At 33.9% G+C, this 21,504-nt stretch overlaps 1 protein-coding gene across 4 annotated transcripts in view; it reads right to left on the bottom strand.

Annotated features, from left to right (window-relative positions):
• The window catches only part of LOC115118539 (liprin-alpha-2-like), a 91,904-nt gene that overhangs the window by 32,637 nt on the left and 37,763 nt on the right, over positions 1-21,504 (bottom strand). The gene's annotated exons all lie outside the window — the stretch shown is intronic.

Raw genomic sequence — 21,504 nt, 5'->3', positions numbered from 1 at the left:
GTAGACAGTACTTTTATTGACCTAACGTAGGCAGTACTTTTATTGACCTAACGTAGACAGTACTTTTACTGACCTAACAAAGACAGTATTTTTATTGACCTAACGTAGACAGTACTTTTATTGACCTAACGTAGACAGTACTTTTATTGACCTAACAGACAGTACTTTTATTGACCTAATGTAGACAGCACTTTTATTTACCTAACGTAGACAATACTTTTATTGACCTAATGTAGACAGCACTTTTATTGACCTAACAGACAGTACTTTTATTGACCTAACGTAGACAGTACTTTTATTGACCTAACAGACAGTACTTTTATTGACCTAACAGACAGTAATTTTATTGACCTAACAGACAGTACTTTTATTGACCTAACGTAGACAGCACTTTTATTGACCTAACAGACAGTACTTTTATTGACCTAACAGACAGTAATTTTATTGACCTAACAGACAGTACTTTTATTGACCTAACGTAGACAGTACTTTTATTGACAATGTAGACAGCACTTTTATTGACCTAACAGACAGTACTTTTATTGACCTAATGTAGACAGCACTTTTATTGACCTAACAGACAGTACTTTTATTGACCTAACGTAGACAGTACTTTTATTGACCTAACAGACAGTACTTTTAACCTAACAGACAGTAATTTTATTGACCTAACAGACAGTACTTTTATTGACCTAATGTAGACAGCACTTTTATTGACCTAACAGACAGTACTTTTATTGACCTAACAGACAGTACTTTTATTGACCTAACGTAGACAGTACTTTTATTGACCTAACGTAGACAGTACTTTTATTGACCTAACAGACAGTACTTTTATTGACCAAATGTAGACAGTACTTTTATTGACCTAACAGACAGTACTTTTATTGACCTAACAGACAGTACTTTTATTGACAACAGACAGTACTTTTATTGACCTAACAGACAGTACTTTTATGACCTAACAGACAATACTTTATTGACCTAACAGACAGTAATTTTATTGACCTAACAGACAGTACTTTTATTGACCTAATGTAGACAGCACTTTTATTGACCTAACAGACAGTACTTTTATTGACCTAACAGACAGTACTTTTATTGACCTAACGTAGACAGTACTTTTATTGACCTAACGTAGACAGTACTTTTATTGACCTAACGTAGACAGTACTTTTATTGACCAAATGTAGACAGCACTTTTATTGACCTAACAGACAGTACTTTTATTGACCTAACAGACAGTAATTTTATTGACCTAACAGACAGTACTTTTATTGACCTAATGTAGACAGCACTTTTATTGACCTAACAGACAGTACTTTTATTGACCTAACAGACAGTACTTGTATTGACCTAACGTAGACAGTACTTTTATTGACCTAACGTAGACAGCACTTTTATTGACCTAACAGACAGTACTTTTATTGACCTAACATACAGTACTTTTATTGACCTAACAGACAGTACTTTTATTGACCTAATGTAGACAGCACTTTTATTTACCTAACGTAGACAATACTTTTATTGACCTAATGTAGACAGCACTTTTATTGACCTAACAGACAGTACTTTTATTGACCTAACGTAGACAGTACTTTTATTGACCTAACAGACAGTACTTTTATTGGCCTAACGTAGACAGTACTTTTATTGACCTAACAGACGGTACTTTTATTGACCTAACAGACAGTAATTTTATTGACCTAACAGACAGTACTTTTATTGACCTAATGTAGACAGCACTTTTATTGACCTAACAGACAGTACTTTTATTGACCTAACAGACAGTACTTGTATTGACCTAACGTAGACAGTACTTTTATTGACCTAACGTAGACAGCACTTTTATTGACCTAACAGACAGTACTTTTATTGACCTAACATACAGTACTTTTATTGACCTAACAGACAGTACTTTTATTGACCTAACGTAGACAGTACTTTTATTGACCTAACGTAGGCAGTACTTTTATTGACCTCACGTAGACAGTACTTTTATTGACCTAACGTAGACAGTACTTTTATTGACCTAACGTAGACAGTACTTTTATTGACCTAACGTTGACAGTACTTTTATTGACCTAACAGACAGTACTTTTATTGACCAAACAGACAGTCCTTGTACTGACCTAAAAGACAGTACTTTTATTGACCTAACAGACAGTACTTTTATTGACCTAACGTAGACAGTACTTTTATTGACCTAACAGACAGTACTTTTATTGACCTAACAGACAGTAATTTTATTGACCTAACAGACAGTACTTTTATTGACCTAATGTAGACAGCACTTTTATTGACCTAACAGACAGTACTTTTATTGACCTAACAGACAGTACTTTTATTGACCTAACGTAGACAGTACTTTTATTGACCTAACGTAGACAGTACTTTTATTGACCTAACGTAGACAGTACTTTTATTGACCAAATGTAGACAGCACTTTTATTGACCTAACAGACAGTACTTTTATTGACCTAACAGACAGTACTTTTATTGACCTAACAGACAGTACTTTTATTGACCTAATGTAGACAGTACTTTTATTGACCTAACAGACAGTACTTTTATTGACCTAACAGACAGTAATTTTATTGACCTAACAGACAGTACTTTTATTGACCTAATGTAGACAGCACTTTATTGACCTAACAGACAGTACTTTTATTGACCTAACAGACAGTACTTTTATTGACCTAATGTAGACAGCACTTTTATTGACCTAACAGACAGTACTTTTATTGACCTAACAGACAGTACTTTTATTGACCTAACGTAGACAGTACTTTTATTGACCTAACGTAGACAGTACTTTTATTGACCTAACGTAGACAGTACTTTTATTGACCAAATGTAGACAGCACTTTTATTGACCTAACAGACAGTACTTTTATTGACCTAACAGACAGTAATTTTATTGACCTAACAGACAGTACTTTTATTGACCTAATGTAGACAGCACTTTTATTGACCTAACAGACAGTACTTTTATTGACCTAACAGACAGTACTTGTATTGACCTAACGTAGACAGTACTTTTATTGACCTAACGTAGACAGCACTTTTATTGACCTAACAGACAGTACTTTTATTGACCTAACATACAGTACTTTTATTGACCTAACAGACAGTACTTTTATTGACCTAATGTAGACAGCACTTTTATTTACCTAACGTAGACAATACTTTTATTGACCTAATGTAGACAGCACTTTTATTGACCTAACAGACAGTACTTTTATTGACCTAACGTAGACAGTACTTTTATTGACCTAACAGACAGTACTTTTATTGGCCTAACGTAGACAGTACTTTTATTGACCTAACAGACGGTACTTTTATTGACCTAACAGACAGTAATTTTATTGACCTAACAGACAGTACTTTTATTGACCTAATGTAGACAGCACTTTTATTGACCTAACAGACAGTACTTTTATTGACCTAACAGACAGTACTTGTATTGACCTAACGTAGACAGTACTTTTATTGACCTAACGTAGACAGCACTTTTATTGACCTAACAGACAGTACTTTTATTGACCTAACATACAGTACTTTTATTGACCTAACAGACAGTACTTTTATTGACCTAACGTAGACAGTACTTTTATTGACCTAACGTAGGCAGTACTTTTATTGACCTCACGTAGACAGTACTTTTATTGACCTAACGTAGACAGTACTTTTATTGACCTAACGTAGACAGTACTTTTATTGACCTAACGTTGACAGTACTTTTATTGACCTAACAGACAGTACTTTTATTGACCAAACAGACAGTCCTTGTACTGACCTAAAAGACAGTACTTTTATTGACCTAACAGACAGTACTTTTATTGACCTAACGTAGACAGTACTTTTATTGACCTAACAGACAGTACTTTTATTGGCCTAACGTAGACAGTACTTTTATTGACCTAACAGACAGTACTTTTATTGACCTAACGTAGACAGCACTTTTATTGACCTAACAGACAGTACTTTTATTGACCTAACATACAGTTATTTTATTGACCTAACGTAGACAGTACTTTTATTGACCTAACGTAGACAGTACTTTTATTGACCTAACGTAGACAGTACTTTTATTGACCTAACGTAGACAGTACTTTTATTGACCTAACAGACAGTACTTTTATTGACCTAACAGACAGTAATTTTATTGACCTAATGTAGACAGTACTTTTATTGACCTAACGTAGACAGTACTTTTATTGACCTAACATACAGTACTTTTATTGACCTAACAGACAGTACTTTTATTGACCTAATGTAGACAGCACTTTTATTTACCTAACGTAGACAATACTTTTATTGACCTAATGTAGACAGCACTTTTATTGACCTAACAGACAGTACTTTTATTGACCTAACGTAGACAGTACTTTTATTGACCTAACAGACAGTACTTTTATTGACCTAACAGACAGTACTTTTATTGACCTAACAGACAGTACTTTTATTAACCTAACGTAGACAGTACTTTTATTGACCTAACGTAGACAGCACTTTTATTGACCTAACGTAGACAGCACTTTTATTGACCTAACAGACAGTACTTTTATTGACCTAACGTAGACAGTACTTTTATTGACCTAACGTAGACAGTACTTTTATTGACCTAACAGACAGTACTTTTATTGACCTAATGTAGACAGCACTTTTATTTACCTAACGTAGACAATACTTTTATTGACCTAATGTAGACAGCACTTTTATTGACCTAACAGACAGTACTTTTATTGACCTAACGTAGACAGTACTTTTATTGACCTAACAGACAGTACTTTTATTGACCTAACAGACAGTAATTTTATTGACCTAACAGACAGTACTTTTATTGACCTAATGTAGACAGCACTTTTATTGACCTAACAGACAGTACTTTTATTGACCTAACAGACAGTACTTTTATTGACCTAACGTAGACAGTACTTTTATTGACCTAACGTAGACAGTACTTTTATTGACCTAACGTAGACAGTACTTTTATTGACCAAATGTAGACAGCACTTTTATTGACCTAACAGACAGTACTTTTATTGACCTAACAGACAGTACTTTTATTGACCTAACAGACAGTACTTTTATTGACCTAATGTAGACAGTACTTTTATTGACCTAACAGACAGTACTTTTATTGACCTAACAGACAGTAATTTTATTGACCTAACAGACAGTACTTTTATTGACCTAATGTAGACAGCACTTTTATTGACCTAACAGACAGTACTTTTATTGACCTAACAGACAGTACTTTTATTGACCTAATGTAGACAGCACTTTTATTGACCTAACAGACAGTACTTTTATTGACCTAACAGACAGTACTTTTATTGACCTAACGTAGACAGTACTTTTATTGACCTAACGTAGACAGTACTTGTATTGACCTAACGTAGACAGTACTTTTATTGACCTAACGTAGACAGCACTTTTATTGACCTAACAGACAGTACTTTTATTGACCTAACATACAGTACTTTTATTGACCTAACAGACAGTACTTTTATTGACCTAATGTAGACAGCACTTTTATTTACCTAACAGACAATACTTTTATTGACCTAATGTAGACAGCACTTTTATTGACCTAACAGACAGTACTTTTATTGACCTAACGTAGACAGTACTTTTATTGACCTAACAGACAGTACTTTTATTGGCCTAACGTAGACAGTACTTTTATTGACCTAACAGACGGTACTTTTATTGACCTAACAGACAGTAATTTTATTGACCTAACAGACAGTACTTTTATTGACCTAATGTAGACAGCACTTTTATTGACCTAACAGACAGTACTTTTATTGACCTAACAGACAGTACTTTTTGACCTAACGTGACAGTACTTTTATTGACCTAACGTAGACAGCACTTTTATTGACCTAACAGACAGTACTTTTATTGACCTAACATACAGTACTTTTATTGACCTAACAGACAGTACTTTTATTGACCTAACGAGACAGTACTTTTATTGACCTAACGTAGACAGTACTTTTATTGACCTAATGTAGACAGTACTTTTATTGACCTAACGTAGACAGTACTTTTATTGACCTAACGTAGACAGTACTTTTATTGACCTAACGTTGACAGTACTTTTATTGACCTAACAGACAGTACTTTTATTGACCAAACAGACAGTCCTTGTACTTTTATTGACCTAAAAGACAGTACTTTTATTGACCTAACAGACAGTACTTTTATTGACCTAACGTAGACAGCACTTTTATTGACCTAACAGACAGTACTTTTATTGACCTAACAGACAGTAATTTTATTGACCTAACAGACAGTACTTTTATTGACCTAATGTAGACAGCACTTTTATTGACCTAACAGACAGTACTTTTATTGACCTAACAGACAGTACTTTTATTGACCTAACAGACAGTACTTTTATTGACCTAACGTAGACAGTCCTTTTATTGACCTAACGTAGACAGTACTTTTATTGACCAAATGTAGACAGCACTTTTATTGACCTAACAGACAGTACTTTTATTGACCTAACAGACAGTACTTTTATTGACCTAACAGACAGTACTTTTATTGACCTAATGTAGACAGTACTTTTATTGACCTAACAGACAGTACTTTTATTGACCTAACAGACAGTAATTTTATTGACCTAACAGACAGTACTTTTATTGACCTAATGTAGACAGCACTTTTATTGACCTAACAGACAGTACTTTTATTGACCTAACAGACAGTACTTTTATTGACCTAATGTAGACAGCACTTTTATTGACCTAACAGACAGTACTTTTATTGACCTAACAGACAGTACTTTTATTGACCTAACGTAGACAGTACTTTTATTGACCTAACGTAGACAGTACTTTTATTGACCTAACGTAGACAGTACTTTTATTGACCAAATGTAGACAGCACTTTTATTGACCTAACAGACAGTACTTTTATTGACCTAACAGACAGTAATTTTATTGACCTAACAGACAGTACTTTTATTGACCTAATGTAGACAGCACTTTTATTGACCTAACAGACAGTACTTTTATTGACCTAACAGACAGTACTTTTATTGACCTAACAGACAGTACTTTTATTGACCTAACAGAACATTGACCTAACAGACAGCACTTTTATTGACCTAACAGACAGTACTTTTATTGACCTAACATAACAGACAGTACTTTTATTGACCTAACGTAGACAGTACTTTTATTGACCTAACGTAGACAGCACTTTATTGACCTAACAGACAGTACAGACCTAACTTTTTTATTGACCTAACAGACAGTACTTTTATTGACCTAACGTAGACAGTACTTTTATTGACCTAACAGACAGTAACAGACAGTACTTTTATTGACCTAACATACAGTACTTTTATTGACCTAACAGACAGTACTTTTATTGACCTAACAGACAGTACTTTTATTGACCTAACGTAGGCAGTACTTTTATTGACCTCACGTAGACAGTACTTTTATTGACCTAACAGACAGTACTTTTATTGACCTAACGTAGACAGTACTTTTATTGACCTAACGTTGACAGTACTTTTATTGACCTAACAGACAGTACTTTTATTGACCAAACAGACAGTCCTTTTATTGACCTAAAAGACAGTACTTTTATTGACCTAACAGACAGTACTTTTATTGACCTAACGTAGACAGTACTTTTATTGACCTAACAGACAGTACTTTTATTGACCTAACGTAGACAGTACTTTTATTGACCTAACAGACAGTACTTTTATTGACCTAACGTAGACAGCACTTTTATTGACCTAACAGACAGTACTTTTATTGACCTAACATACAGTTATTTTATTGACCTAACGTAGACAGTACTTTTATTGACCTAACGTAGACAGTACTTTTATTGACCTAACGTAGACAGTACTTTTATTGACCTAACGTAGACAGTACTTTTATTGACCTAACAGACAGTACTTTTATTGACCTAACAGACAGTAATTTTATTGACCTAATGTAGACAGTACTTTTATTGACCTAACGTAGACAGTACTTTTATTGACCTAACATACAGTACTTTTATTGACCTAACAGACAGTACTTTTATTGACCTAATGTAGACAGCACTTTTATTTACCTAACGTAGACAATACTTTTATTGACCTAATGTAGACAGCACTTTTATTGACCTAACGTAGACAGTACTTTTATTGACCTAACAGACAGTACTTTTATTGACCTAACAGACAGTACTTTTATTGACCTAACAGACAGTACTTTTATTGACCTAACAGACAGTACTTTTATTAACCTAACGTAGACAGTACTTTTATTGACCTAACGTAGACAGCACTTTTATTGACCTAACGTAGACAGCACTTTTATTGACCTAACAGACAGTACTTTTATTGACCTAACAGACAGTACTTTTATTGACCTAACGTAGACAGTACTTTTATTGACCTAACAGACAGTACTTTTATTGACCTAACAGACAGTACTTTTATTTACCTAACAGACAATACTTTTATTGACCTAATGTAGACAGCACTTTTATTGACCTAACAGACAGTACTTTTATTGACCTAACGTAGACAGTACTTTTATTGACCTAACAGACAGTACTTTTATTGACCTAACAGACAGTAATTTTATTGACCTAACAGACAGTACTTTTATTGACCTAATGTAGACAGTACTTTTATTGACCTTGACCTAACAGACAGTACTTTTGACCTAACGTAGACAGTGACCTAACGTAGACAGTACTTTTATTGACCTAACGTAGACAGTACTTTTATTGACCAAATGTAGACAGCTTTTATTGACCTAACAGACAGTACTTTTATTGACCTAACAGACAGTACTTTATTGACCTAACAGACAGTACTTTTATTGACCTAACAGACAGTACTTTTATTGACCTAACAGACAGTACTTTATTGACCTAACAGACAGTACTTTTATTGACCTAACAGACAGTACTTTTATTGACCTAATGTAGACAGCACTTTTATTGACCTAACAGACAGTACTTTTATTGACCTAACAGTACCTAATGTAGACACTTTTATTGACCTAACAGACAGTACTTTTATTGACCTAACAGACAGTACTTTTATTGACCTAACGTAGACAGTACTTTTATTGACCTAACAGACAGTACTTTTATTGACCTAATGTAGACAGACAGTACAATTTTTATTGACCTAATGTAGACAGCACTTTTATTGACCTAACAGACAGTACTTTTATTGACCTAACGTAGACAGTACTTTTATTGACCTAACAGACAGTACATTGACCTAACAGACAGTAATTTTATTGACCTAACAGACAGTACTTTTATTGACCTAATGTAGACAGCACTTTTATTGACCTAACAGACAGTACTTTTATTGACCTAACAGACAGTACTTTTATTGACCTAACGTAGACAGTACTTTTATTGACCTAACGTAGACAGTACTTTTATTGACCTAACGTAGACAGTACTTTTATTGACCAAATGTAGACAGCACTTTTATTGACCTAACTTTTTATTGACCTAACAGACAGTACTTTTATTGACCTAACAGACAGTACTTTTATTGACCTAATGTAGACAGTACTTTTATTGACCTAACAGACAGTACTTTTATTGACCTAACAGACAGTAATTTTATTGACCTAACAGACAGTACTTTTATTGACCTAATGTAGACAGCACTTTTATTGACCTAACAGACAGTACTTTTATTGACCTAACAGACAGTACTTTTATTGACCTAATGTAGACAGCACTTTTATTGACCTAACAGACAGTACTTTTATTGACCTAACAGACAGTACTTTTATTGACCTAACGTAGACAGTACTTTTATTGACCTAACGTAGACAGTACTTTTATTGACCTAACGTAGACAGTACTTTTATTGACCAAATGTAGACAGCACTTTTATTGACCTAACAGACAGTACTTTTATTGACAACAGACAGTAATTTTATTGACCTAACAGACAGTACTTTTATTGACCTAATGTAGACAGCACTTTATTGACCTAACAGACAGTACTTTTATTGACCTAACAGACAGTACTTTATTGACCTAACGTAGACAGTACTTTTATTGACCTAACGTACGACAGCACTTTTATTGACCTAACAGACAGTACTTTTATTGACCTAACATACAGTACTTTTATTGACCTAACAGACAGTACTTTTATTGACCTAATGTAGACAGCACTTTTATTTACCTAACGTAGACAATACTTTTATTGACCTAATGTAGACAGCACTTTTATTGACCTAACAGACAGTACTTTTATTGACCTAACGTAGACAGTACTTTTATTGACCTAACAGACAGTACTTTTATTGACCTAACAGACAGTACTTTTATTGACCTAACAGACGTACTTTTATTGACCTAACAGACAGTAATTTTTTATTGACCTAACAGACAGTACTTTTATTGACCTAATGTAGACAGCACTTTATTGACCTAACAGACAGTACTTTATTGACCTAACAGACAGTACTTGTATTGACCTAACGTAGACAGTACTTTTATTGACCTAACGTAGACAGCACTTTTATTGACCTAACAGACAGTACTTTTATTGACCTAACATACAGTACTTTTATTGACCTAACAGACAGTACTTTTATTGACCTAACGTAGACAGTACTTTTATTGACCTAACGTAGGCAGTACTTTTATTGACCTCACGTAGACAGTACTTTTATTGACCTAACGTAGACAGTACTTTTATTGACCTAACGTAGACAGTACTTTTATTGACCTAACGTTGACAGTACTTTTATTGACCTAACAGACAGTACTTTTATTGACCAAACAGACAGTCCTTGTACTGACCTAAAAGACAGTACTTTTATTGACCTAACAGACAGTACTTTTATTGACCTAACGTAGACAGTACTTTTATTGACCTAACAGACAGTACTTTTATTGACCTAACAGACAGTACTTTTATTGACCTAATGTAGACAGCACTTTTATTGACCTAACAGACAGTACTTTTATTGACCTAACAGACAGTACTTTTATTGACCTAACGTAGACAGTACTTTTATTGACCTAACGTAGACAGTACTTTTATTGACCTAACGTAGACAGTACTTTTATTGACCAAATGTAGACAGCACTTTTATTGACCTAACAGACAGTACTTTTATTGACCTAACAGACAGTACTTTTATTGACCTAACAGACAGTACTTTTATTGACCTAATGTAGACAGTACTTTTATTGACCTAACAGACAGTACTTTTATTGACCTAACAGACAGTAATTTTATTGACCTAACAGACAGTACTTTTATTGACCTAATGTAGACAGCACTTTTATTGACCTAACAGACAGTACTTTTATTGACCTAACAGACAGTACTTTTATTGACCTAATGTAGACAGCACTTTTATTGACCTAACAGACAGTACTTTTATTGACCTAACAGACAGTACTTTTTATTGACCTAACGTAGACAGTACTTTTATTGACCTAACGTAGACAGTACTTTTATTGACCTAACGTAGACAGTACTTTTATTGACCAAATGTAGACAGCACTTTTATTGACCTAACAGACAGTACTTTTATTGACCTAACAGACAGTAATTTTATTGACCTAACAGACAGTACTTTTATTGACCTAATGTAGACAGCACTTTTATTGACCTAACAGACAGTACTTTTATTGACCTAACAGACAGTACTTGTATTGACCTAACGTAGACAGTACTTTTATTGACCTAACGTAGACAGCACTTTTATTGACCTAACAGACAGTACTTTTATTGACCTAACATACAGTACTTTTATTGACCTAACAGACAGTACTTTTATTGACCTAATGTAGACAGCACTTTTATTTACCTAACGTAGACAATACTTTTATTGACCTAATGTAGACAGCACTTTTATTGACCTAACAGACAGTACTTTTATTGACCTAACGTAGACAGTACTTTTATTGACCTAACAGACAGTACTTTTATTGGCCTAACGTAGACAGTACTTTTATTGACCTAACAGACGGTACTTTTATTGACCTAACAGACAGTAATTTTATTGACCTAACAGACAGTACTTTTATTGACCTAATGTAGACAGCACTTTTATTGACCTAACAGACAGTACTTGTATTGACCTAACGTAGACAGTACTTTTATTGACCTAACGTAGACAGCACTTTTATTGACCTAACAGACAGTACTTTTATTGACCTAACATACAGTACTTTTATTGACCTAACAGACAGTACTTTTATTGACCTAACAGACCTAGTACTTTTATTGACCTAACGTAGACAGTACTTTTATTGACCTAACGTAGACAGTACTTTTATTGACCTAACGTAGACAGTACTTTTATTGACCTAACGTTGACAGTACTTTTATTGACCTAACAGACAGTACTTTTATTGACCAAACAGACAGTCCTTGTACTGACCTAAAAGACAGTACTTTTATTGACCTAACAGACAGTACTTTTATTGACCTAACGTAGACAGTACTTTTATTGACCTAACAGACAGTACTTTTATTGACCTAACGTAGACAGTACTTTTATTGACCTAACAGACAGTACTTTTATTGACCTAACGTAGACAGCACTTTTATTGACCTAACAGACAGTACTTTTATTGACCTAACATACAGTTATTTTATTGACCTAACGTAGACAGTACTTTTATTGACCTAACGTAGACAGTACTTTTATTGACCTAACGTAGACAGTACTTTTATTGACCTAACGTAGACAGTACTTTTATTGACCTAACAGACAGTACTTTTATTGACCTAACAGACAGTAGACAGTAGACAGTACTTTTATTGACCTAACGTAGACAGTACTTTTATTGACCTAACAGACAGTACTTTTATTGACCTAACAGACAGTACTTTATTGACCTAATGTAGACAGCACTTTTATTGACCTAACAGACAGTACTTTTTATTGACCTAACAGACAGTACTTTTATTGACCTAACAGACAGTACTTTTATTGACCTAACGTAGACAGTACTTTTATTGACCTAACGTAGACAGTAGACAAATGTACTTTTATTGACCTAACAGACAGTACTTTTATTGACCTAACAGACAGTACTTTTATTGACCTAACAGACAGTGTAATGACAGCACTTTTATTGACCTAACAGACAGTACTTTTATTGACCTAACAGACAGTACTTTATTGAGACAGTACTTTTATTGACCTAACGTAGACAGCACTTTTATTGACCTAACAGACAGTACTTTTATTGACCTAACATACAGTACTTTTATTGACCTAACAGACAGTACTTTTATTGACCTAACAGACAGCACTTTTATTGACCTAACAGACAGTACTTTTATTGACCTAATGTAGACAGCACTTTTATTGACCTAACAGACAGTACTTTTATTGACCTAACAGACAGTACTTTTATTGACCTAACAGACAGTACTTTTATTGACCTAACGTAGACAGTACTTTTATTGACCTAACAGACGTACTTTTATTGACCTAACAGACAGTAATTTTATTGACCTAACAGACAGTACTTTTATTGACCTAATGTAGACAGCACTTTTATTGACCTAACAGACAGTACTTTTATTGACCTAACAGACAGTACTTGTATTGACCTAACGTAGACAGTACTTTTATTGACCTAACGTAGACAGCACTTTTATTGACCTAACAGACAGTACTTTTATTGACCTAACATACAGTACTTTTATTGACCTAACAGACAGTACTTTTATTGACCTAACGTAGACAGTACTTTTATTGACCTAACGTAGGCAGTACTTTTAACCTCACGTAGACAGTACTTTTATTGACCTAACGTAGACAGTACTTTTATTGACCTAACGTAGACAGTACTTTTATTGACCTAACGTTGACAGTACTTTTATTGACCTAACAGACAGTACTTTTATTGACCAAACAGACAGTCCTTGTACTGACCTAAAAGACAGTACTTTTATTGACCTAACAGACAGTACTTTTATTGACCTAACGTAGACAGTACTTTTATTGACCTAACAGACAGTACTTTTATTGACCTAACAGACAGTAATTTTATTGACCTAACAGACAGTACTTTTATTGACCTAATGTAGACAGTACTTTTATTGACCTAACAGACAGTACTTTTATTGACCTAACAGACAGTACTTTATTGACCTAACGTAGACAGTACTTTATTGACCTAACGTAGACAGTACTTTTATTGACCTAACGTAGACAGTACTTTTATTGACCAAATGTAGACAGCACTTTTATTGACCTAACAGACAGTACTTTTATTGACCTAACAGACAGTACTTTTATTGACCTAACAGACAGTACTTTTATTGACCTAATGTAGACAGTACTTTTATTGACCTAACAGACAGTACTTTTATTGACCTAACAGACAGTAATTTTATTGACCTAACAGACAGTACTTTTATTGACCTAATGTAGACAGCACTTTTATTGACCTAACAGACAGTACTTTTATTGACCTAACAGACAGTACTTTTATTGACCTAATGTAGACAGCACTTTTATTGACCTAACAGACAGTACTTTTATTGACCTAACAGACAGTACTTTTATTGACCTAACGTAGACAGTACTTTTATTGACCTAACAGACAGTACTTTTATTGACCTAATGTAGACAGTACTTTTATTGACCAAATGTAGACAGCACTTTTATTGACCTAACAGACAGTACTTTTATTGACCTAACAGACAGTAATTTTATTGACCTAACAGACAGTACTTTTATTGACCTAATGTAGACAGCACTTTTATTGACCTAACAGACAGTACTTTTATTGACCTAACAGACAGTACTTTTATTGACCTAACGTAGACAGTACTTTTATTGACCTAACGTAGACAGCACTTTTATTGACCTAACAGACAGTACTTTTATTGACCTAACATACAGTACTTTTTATTGACCTAACAGACAGTACTTTTATTGACCTAATGTAGACAGCACTTTTATTTACCTAACGTAGACAATACTTTTATTGACCTAATGTAGACAGCACTTTTATTGACCTAACAGACAGTACTTTTATTGACCTAACGTAGACAGTACTTTTATTGACCTAACAGACAGTACTTTTATTGACCTAACAGACAGTACTTTTATTGACCTAACAGACAGTACTTTTATTGACCTAACAGACAGTACTTTTATTGACCTAACAGACAGTACTTTTATTGACCTAACAGACAGTACTTTTATTGACCTAACAGACAGTACTTTTTGATTGACAGTACTTTTATTGACCTAACGTAGACAGCACTTTTATTGACCTAACAGACAGTACTTTTATTGACCTAACAGACAGTACTTTTATTGACCTAACAGACAGTACTTTTATTGACCTAATGTAGACAGTACTTTTATTGACCTAACAGACAGTACTTTTATTGACCTAACAGACAGTACTTTTATTGACCTAACAGACAGTACTTTTATTGACCTAACGTAGACAGTACTTTTATTGACCTAACGTTGACAGTACTTTTATTGACCTAACAGACAGTACTTTTATTGACCAAACAGACAGTCCTTGTACTGACCTAAAAGACAGTACTTTTATTGACCTAACAGACAGTACTTTTATTGACCTAACAGCACTTTTATTGACAGTACTTTTATTGACCTAACAGACAGTACTTTTATTGATTAACCTAACAGTACTTTTATTGACCTAACAGACAGTACTTTTATTGACCTAACGTAGACAGCACTTTTATTGACCTAACAGACAGTACTTTTATTGACCTAACAGACAGTTATTTTATTGACCTAACAGACAGTACTTTTATTGACCTAACGTAGACAGTACTTTTATTGACCTAACGTAGACAGTACTTTTATTGACCTAACAGACAGTACTTTTATTGACCTAACAGACAGTAATTTTATTGACCTAACAGACAGTACTTTTATTGACCTAATGTAGACAGCACTTTTATTGACCTAACAGACAGTACTTTTATTGACCTAACAGACAGTACTTTTATTGACCTAACAGACAGTACTTTTATTGACCTAATGTAGACAGCACTTTTATTTACCTAACGTAGACAATACTTTTATTGACCTAACGTAGACAGTACTTTTATTGACCTAACAGACAGTACTTTTATTGGCCTAACGTAGACAGTACTTTTATTGACCTAACAGACAGTACTTTTATTGACCTAACAGACAGTACTTTTATTGACCTAACAGACAGTACTTTTATTGACCTAACAGACAGTACTTTTATTGACCTAACAGACAGTACTTTTATTGACCTAATGTAGACAGCACTTTTATTGACCTAACAGACAGTACTTTTATTGACCTAACAGACAGTACTTGTATTGACCTAACGTAGACAGTACTTTTATTGACCTAACGTAGACAGCACTTTTATTGACCTAACAGACAGTACTTTTATTGACCTAACATACAGTACTTTTATTGACCTAACAGACAGTACTTTTATTGACCTAACGTAGACAGTACTTTTATTGACCTAACGTAGGCAGTACTTTTATTGACCTCACGTAGACAGTACTTTTATTGACCTAACGTAGACAGTACTTTTATTGACCTAACGTAGACAGTACTTTTATTGACCTAACGTTGACAGTACTTTTATTGACCTAACAGACAGTACTTTTATTGACCAAACAGACAGTCCTTGTACTGACCTAAAAGACAGTACTTTTATTGACCTAACAGACAGTACTTTTATTGACCTAACGTAGACAGTACTTTTATTGACCTAACAGACAGTACTTTTATTGACCTAACAGACAGTAATTTTATTGACCTAACAGACAGTACTTTTATTGACCTAATGTAGACAGCACTTTTATTGACCTAACAGACAGTACTTTTATTGACCTAACAGACAGTACTTTTATTGACCTAACGTAGACAGTACTTTTATTGACCTAACGTAGACAGTACTTTTATTGACCTAACGTAGACAGTACTTTTATTGACCAAATGTAGACAGCACTTTTATTGACCTAACAGACAGTACTTTTATTGACCTAACAGACAGTACTTTTATTGACCTAACAGACAGTACTTTTATTGACCTAATGTAGACAGTACTTTTATTGACCTAACAGACAGTACTTTTATTGACCTAACAGACAGTAATTTTATTGACCTAACAGACAGTACTTTTATTGACCTAATGTAGACAGCACTTTTATTGACCTAACAGACAGTACTTTTATTGACCTAACAGACAGTACTTTTATTGACCTAACAGACATTGACCTAACAGACAGTACTTTTATTGACCTAACAGACAGTACTTTTATTGACCTAACGTACAGTTTTTATTGACCTAACGTAGACAGTACTTTTTATTGACCTAACGTAGACAGTACTTTTATTGACCAAATGTAGACAGCACTTTATTGACCTAACAGACAGTACTTTTATTGACCTAACAGACAGTAATTTTATTGACCTAACAGACAGTACTTTTATTGACCTAATGTAGACAGCACTTTTATTGACCTAACAGACAGTACTTTTATTGACCTAACAGACAGTACTTGTATTGACCTAACGTAGACAGTACTTTTATTGACCTAACGTAGACAGCACTTTTATTGACCTAACAGACAGTACTTTTATTGACCTAACATACAGTACTTTTATTGACCTAACAGACAGTACTTTTATTGACCTAATGTAGACAGCACTTTTATTTACCTAACGTAGACAATACTTTTATTGACCTAATGTAGATAGCACTTTTATTGACCTAACAGACAGTACTTTTATTGACCTAACGTAGACAGTACTTTTATTGACCTAACAGACAGTACTTTTATTGGCCTAACGTAGACAGTACTTTTATTGACCTAACAGACGGTACTTTTATTGACCTAACAGACAGTAATTTTATTGACCTAACAGACAGTACTTTTATTGACCTAATGTAGACAGCACTTTTATTGACCTAACAGACAGTACTTTTATTGACCTAACAGACAGTACTTGTATTGACCTAACGTAGACAGTACTTTTATTGACCTAACGTAGACAGCACTTTTATTGACCTAACAGACAGTACTTTTATTGACCTAACATACAGTACTTTTATTGACCTAACAGACAGTACTTTTATTGACCTAACGTAGACAGTACTTTTATTGACCTAACGTAGGCAGTACTTTTATTGACCTCACGTAGACAGTACTTTTATTGACCTAACGTAGACAGTACTTTTATTGACCTAACGTAGACAGTACTTTTATTGACCTAACGTTGACAGTACTTTTATTGACCTAACAGACAGTACTTTTATTGACCAAACAGACAGTCCTTGTACTGACCTAAAAGACAGTACTTTTATTGACCTAACAGACAGTACTTTTATTGACCTAACGTAGACAGTACTTTTATTGACCTAACAGACAGTACTTTTATTGGCCTAACGTAGACAGTACTTTTATTGACCTAACAGACAGTACTTTTATTGACCTAACGTAGACAGCACTTTTATTGACCTAACAGACAGTACTTTTATTGACCTAACATACAGTTATTTTATTGACCTAACGTAGACAGTACTTTTATTGACCTAACGTAGACAGTACTTTTATTGACCTAACGTAGACAGTACTTTTATTGACCTAACGTAGACAGTACTTTTATTGACCTAACAGACAGTACTTTTATTGACCTAACAGACAGTAATTTTATTGACCTAATGTAGACAGTACTTTTATTGACCTAACGTAGACAGTACTTTTATTGACCTAACATACAGTACTTTTATTGACCTAACAGACAGTACTTTTATTGACCTAATGTAGACAGCACTTTTATTTACCTAACGTAGACAATACTTTTATTGACCTAATGTAGACAGCACTTTTATTGACCTAACAGACAGTACTTTTATTGACCTAACGTAGACAGTACTTTTATTGACCTAACAGACAGTACTTTTATTGACCTAACAGACAGTAATTTTATTGACCTAACAGACAGTACTTTTATTGACCTAATGTAGACAGCACTTTTATTGACCTAACAGACAGTACTTTTATTGACCTAATGTAGACAGCACTTTTATTGACCTAACAGACAGTACTTTTATTGACCTAACAGACAGTACTTGTATTGACCTAACGTAGACAGTACTTTTATTGACCTAACGTAGACAGCACTTTTATTGACCTAACAGACAGTACTTTTATTGACCTAACATACAGTACTTTTATTGACCTAACAGACAGTACTTTTATTGACCTAACGTAGACAGTACTTTTATTGACCTAACGTAGGCAGTACTTTTATTGACCTCACGTAGACAGTACTTTTATTGACCTAACGTAGACAGTACTTTTATTGACCTAACGTAGACAGTACTTTTATTGACCTAACGTTGACAGTACTTTTATTGACCTAACAGACAGTACTTTTATTGACCTAACAGACAGTCCTTGTACTGACCTAAAAGACAGTACTTTTATTGACCTAACAGACAGTACTTTTATTGACCTAACGTAGACAGCACTTTTATTGACCTAACAGACAGTACTTTTATTGACCTAACATACAGTTATTTTATTGACCTAACGTAGACAGTACTTTTATTGACCTAACGTAGACAGTACTTTTATTGACCTAACGTAGACAGTACTTTTATTGACCTAACAGACAGTACTTTTATTGACCTAATGTAGACAGCACTTTTATTTACCTAACGTAGACAATACTTTTATTGACCTAATGTAGACAGCACTTTTATTGACCTAACAGACAGTACTTTTATTGACCTAACGTAGACAGTACTTTTATTGACCTAACGTAGACAGTACTTTTATTGACCTAACGTAGACAGTACTTTTATTGACCAAATGTAGACAGCACTTTTATTGACCTAACAGACAGTACTTTTATTGACCTAACAGACAGTACTTTTATTGACCTAACAGACAGTACTTTTATTGACCTAATGTAGACAGCACTTTTATTGACCTAACAGACAGTACTTTTATTGACCTAACAGACAGTACTTTTATTGACCTAACAGACAGTACTTTTATTGACCTAATGTAGACAGTACTTTTATTGACCTAACGTAGACAGCACTTTTATTGACCTAACAGACAGTACTTTTATTGACCTAACAGACAGTACTTTTATTGGCCTAACGTGACAGTACTTTTATTGACCTAACAGACAGTACTTTTATTGACCTAACAGACAGTAGACCTAATGTACTTTTATTGACCTAATGTAGACAGCACTTTTATTGACCTAACAGACAGTAACAGACAGTCTTTTATTGACCTAACGTAGACTGTACTTTTATTGACCAAATGTAGACAGCACTTTTATTGACCTAACAGACAGTACTTTTATTGACCTAACGTAGACAGTCCTTTTATTGACCTAACGTAGACAGTACTTTTATTGACCAAATGTAGACAGCACTTTTATTGACCTAACAGACAGTACTTTTATTGACCTAACAGACAGTACTTTTATTGACCTAATGTAGACAGTACTTTTATTGACCTAACGTAGACAGCACTTTTATTGACCTAACAGACAGTACTTTTATTGACCTAACAGACAGTACTTTTATTGACCTAACAGACAGTACTTTTATTGACCTAACGTAGACAGCACTTTTATTGACCTAACAGACAGTACTTTTATTGACCTAACAGACAGTCCTTGTACTGACCTAAAAGACAGTACTTTTATTGACCTAACGTAGACTGTACTTTTATTGACCAAATGTAGACAGCACTTTTATTGACCTAACAGACAGTACTTTTATTGACCTAACAGACAGTACTTTTATTGACCTAACGTAGACAGTCCTTTTATTGACCTAACGTAGACAGTACTTTTATTGACCAAATGTAACAGACAACAGACAGCACTTTTATTGACCTAACAGACAGTACTTTTATTGACCTAACAGACAGTCCTTGTACTGACCTAAAAGACAGTACTTTTATTGACCTAACAGACAGTACTTTTATTGACCTAACGTAGACAGCACTTTTATTGACCTAACAGACAGTCCTTTTATTGACCTAACGTAGACTGTACTTTTATTGACCAAATGTAGACAGCACTTTTATTGACCTAACAGACAGTACTTTTATTGACCTAACAGACAGTACTTTTATTGACCTAACGTAGACAGTACTTTTATTGACCTAACAGACAGTACTTTTATTGACCTAACATAGACAGCACTTTTATTGACCTAACAGACAGTACTTTTATTGACCTAACCTTGACTGCACTTTTATTGACCTAACCTTGACTGCACTTTTATTGACCTAACGTAGACGGCACTTTTATTGACCTAACAGGCAGTACTTTTATTGACCTAACGTTGACAGTACTTTCATTGACCTAACGTAGGCAGTACTTTTATTGACCTAACGTTGACAGTACTTTTATTGACCTAACGTAGGCAGTACTTTTATTGACCTAACGTAGACAGTACTTTTATTGACCTAACGTAGACAGCACT

This window comes from Oncorhynchus nerka, linkage group LG8, assembly GCF_034236695.1.
Source record: "Oncorhynchus nerka isolate Pitt River linkage group LG8, Oner_Uvic_2.0, whole genome shotgun sequence".
Classification (NCBI taxonomy): domain Eukaryota; kingdom Metazoa; phylum Chordata; class Actinopteri; order Salmoniformes; family Salmonidae; genus Oncorhynchus; species Oncorhynchus nerka.
This window is presented reverse-complemented; position numbering and strand designations above follow the sequence as displayed.